We start from the raw sequence: 4,040 nt of genomic DNA on the forward strand, positions 1-4,040 counted from the left end.
AAGAGAAAAACCAAGTACACAAAACGCATTCCCAAGAGTGGGATATTCAGGTAAGCAATGGTGACCTGCTGTCCCAGGCCTTCCTACTTGGAAAAGGCAGAAGACCATCAGCTATACCTAGCTCTGAAACCCTGCTGAAGATCATGTTGTCTGTTCCAGGGTTGTAGAAGACAACTTTGATCTCACAAGTTATTTCAACCCAGAGCAGACGTTTCTTGGCATGAGCAGCCAAGCACACCAGCCCTGGCCTCATTTGTGGACTTCCCTGTTAGCTGTAGAACACTGGGCTGCCAGGACATTTTTTGCTCTCAGCTGGGCTGCCAGGACATTTTTTGCTCTCAGCAACCCTAACATCGTAAGAGAAAAGGGTCTAGGGACTCCAGAGCCCTCCAGGACCCTGTGGATCCAAGTGAAATTTTTAAAATATTAATTAGATATTAATATCTAATTAATAAACTGGGCGTGGTGGCTCAACCCTGTAATCCCAGCACTTTGGGAGGCTGAGGCGAGAGGATTACCTGAACCAGTGGGTTCAAGACCAGCCTGGGCAACATCTCTACAATAAGTGAAATCTCATCTCTACAATAAATCAAAACTAAATCTCATCTCTACAATAAATATAAAAAAATTAGCCAGCTATGGTAGCACACACCTGTAGTTCCAGCTACTTGGAAGGCTGTGGTGGAAGGGTTGCCAGAGCCCAGCAGATCAATGCTGGGGTGGCTGTGAGCATGCCACTGCACTCCTGCCTGGGTGAAAGAGTGAGACTCCAACTCAAAAAAAAAAAAGAGAAAGAAACTAAAATCAAGGGGGAAAAAGTTAGTTGTGTCAGAGGCCTCTAATCAGGCAAGAAGTCAAAGGTCCTGCTCTCTGTACTCACCTCTCTTCCTGAAGGGTACTCCCCCAGGAATTCCTTGCAGGGATGCTGGTATGACCTGAGTTATGTCTTCCCCCATTCCCCAAATTCATACGCTCTAAGCCCTAGCACCTCACAACATGACCGGACTTGGAGATAGGGTTTTGTGTTTCTTTTTTGAGTTGCATCTCATTCTGCCACCCAGGCTGGAGTGCAGTGGTACTCTCACAGCCACCACAGCCTCAACCTACTGGGCTCAAATGATCCTTCCACCTCAGCCTTCCAAGTAGCTAGAACTACAGACATGCGATAACATACCCTGCTAGTTTTTTTATTTATTGTAGAGACGAGGTCTTGCCAAGTTGCCCAGGCTGGTCTCGAACCCCTGGACTCAGGCAATCCTCTCGTCTCCGCCTCCCAAAGTGCTGGGATTACAGGTGTGAGTCACCATGCCCGGCCAGAAGACAGGGTCTTTACATAGGTAATTAAGTTAAAATGAGGTCATTTGAGTGAGCCCTTATCCAAGATGACTGGTGTCCTCATAAGATGAGGAGATTTGGACACAGGCACTTACAGGAGAAGGCTGATGGGAAGAATCAGAGGGGGAAGATGGCCATCTACAAGATAGGCAGAGAGGCCTGGAATGGCTGTTTCCCACAGAAAGAACCACCCTGCTTGCGCCTCAGTCATGGACTTCTAGCCTCCAGAACGTGAGAAAATAAATGTCTGTTGTTTAAGCCAGCCAGTGTGTGGTGCTTTGTTAGGGGAGCCCTAGCAAGTTAATACAGCTGCTCAGATGCTGGGGGGTCTTCACAATCTTGGAACTGCCTGGACTCAAAGAATACGTCTGTGTGCAGGGTAGGCTTTTGTACTGGCCTTGCAGCATTATTTTGTCTTGAAGCAAAATTGATCTATTACCCCCTTCTCCCACAGCCCAGTCTTTTAAATTTTTTATTTCTTTTGGTATTGGTTTAACACATTTTATTGTTTTAATCCCTTTCGTCTTTATTCTGGTTTTAACGATTTTACTTATCTCAGTCATTTTTAATCTCTGTTTTGTCTTTCTTCCAGCTATTTTATACTATTTTCTTTTATCTCATCTTATCTTCTAGATTTATTGTTATTGTATTATCTTTTTATTCTCCATCTTTTATTTCTAACCTTTGCCTTATCATGTCTTTGTTCTATCTTTTAATTTCTTTTTAGCTTCTTTGGTTTATTTTTAGTTCATATTATCACTTTATTGCTTGCTGCCCCCTCCCATCTTTTTTTATTGTTTTTACCATCTTTTTTTATTTCTTCTTAGTTTACTTTATCTTTTTATTGACTGTTGTATTATCTTCCATTTTTTACTGTTTTCAATTCTCTCAGCTTATTAAATGCGGAGGCTGGAAACACAACCCTCAGGGGAGAGCTTTGAGACTAGCCCAGGCCCCTGGTTGGAGAGGCTGGATGCTCTGCCTCCCGGAGCTGGCCCTCGTAGCAACCCCTCCTAGATGCTCCATTTGCCTCAGAGCTGGTCCCTCCTATCTGTAAGGATTAATCAGTGTAATATAAGAGACCCTGGGATAAAATTCCATCAGGAAGATACTGCATTTGCTTATAGATAGAACACATGTGAACTGCTGGAATAGCCTGACTTTTTCCCATCACATGCCATCAAATTGTTTTACATGCACCCAAAATTGCTATAACTAAACACTAGATTAAGCCTACAAAGAGACTATGCTATTTGTTAGGGTGGGTGGTAAGTAGAATATTTCACTTCAGGAAGAAGTCTCAACATACCTCCTCTGGTTTAACAGGAAACTAAATGGCCTGGATCCTTACAACCCAAGCCCTTGGGAGGAGGCACAGCGATGTGTCTTCTGGAATTATTCTCTCATCTGGTTACCTCTCATTCATTCGCTCATTTGATAAATATGTATTGAGGACCTGCTATACCCCATAAACTGTGCTAGGCAATGAAGATGCAGTGAGGAACAAAAAAGCTAGTCTTCTTGATGTAATAAAGCTTATAGTCTAATAAAATGATATTTACCTATTACCAATCTGATTTGCCTTCCTCCAGGCAAGATTACAGGGGGCTCTTGTGTCAGAGACTGTTAGTTTTCCCCAAGTATCTGTTTTGCTCTTCTAGAGTAATACAAGTTTTAGCTTGGATATGACAACCAACTAAGAGGCTTCATTTCCCAGCTTCCTTTGAAGCTAAGTATGGCCATGTACCCTACAGGACCTAAGCAGAGTGATACATGCAACTTCCTGGCCATGACCTTTAAGAGAAAAGGCGTATTCTCCCCATTCTCTCTCCATTCCCCTGGCTGAGATGTGGGCATGATGGCAGGAGCTGTAGCGGGTATCACAAGCCATGAGATGAAAGAAAGGCACTGAAAAATGGGTGAGGAATCTGGGTGTCCCCATAAAGTCCTGTAGTATTTATTCTTGGTCAATTACATGAGAGAGAAATAAACTGCTATCTTATATAAGCCACTGTGGCACTGGCCTTTGTTTTATGTTTGTTTGTTTTTATTAGAGTCTCACTCTGTCTCCCAGGCTGGAGTGTAGTGGCACGCTCATGGCCACTGCAGCCTCAACCGTCTGGGCTCAGGTGATCCTTCCACCTCAGTCTTCCAAGTAGCTGGAACCACAGGCATGCACCAGCACACTCAGCAAATTTTTTTTAATTTATTGTAGAGATAAGTTCTCACCAAGTTGCCCAGGCTGGTCTCAAACCCCTGAGCTCAGGCAATCCTCTCTCCTCCACCTCCCAAAGTGCTAGGATTACAGGCATGAGCCACCGTCCCCGGCTTGACATTGGCCTTAGTTACTGCAGCTCAATCAGTTCTCTTTAACATGACATTCTCCCGAGCGGCCACTGCACTCCAGTCTGGGCGACAGAGTGAGACTCCAACCCAAAAAAACAAAAACAAAAACATGATATTCTCCCCTCAAAATCTGCCCTTATTTTGAGAACCAAGGAGTCCATGGTGAGCCTCAAATCATATCCCCCTGAGAACTTCTAGAAAATAATTAGACATATCCTTGCTGTGTTAATTCAGGGGGCTGGAGGATGGGTGATCTTCTGCACTTCATGACTGGGCCTCTAAGTCTATACAAGCCTGCTCACTGTGTCCTGTTCTCTTGAGCCCCAGAAAAATAAACAGGGTTCCTAGCACTTGTTTCC

The sequence above is a fragment of the Carlito syrichta genome, unplaced genomic scaffold, assembly GCF_000164805.1.
Source record: "Carlito syrichta isolate Samal-C Ts95f unplaced genomic scaffold, Tarsius_syrichta-2.0.1 Scaffold153828, whole genome shotgun sequence".
NCBI lineage: Eukaryota > Metazoa > Chordata > Mammalia > Primates > Tarsiidae > Carlito > Carlito syrichta.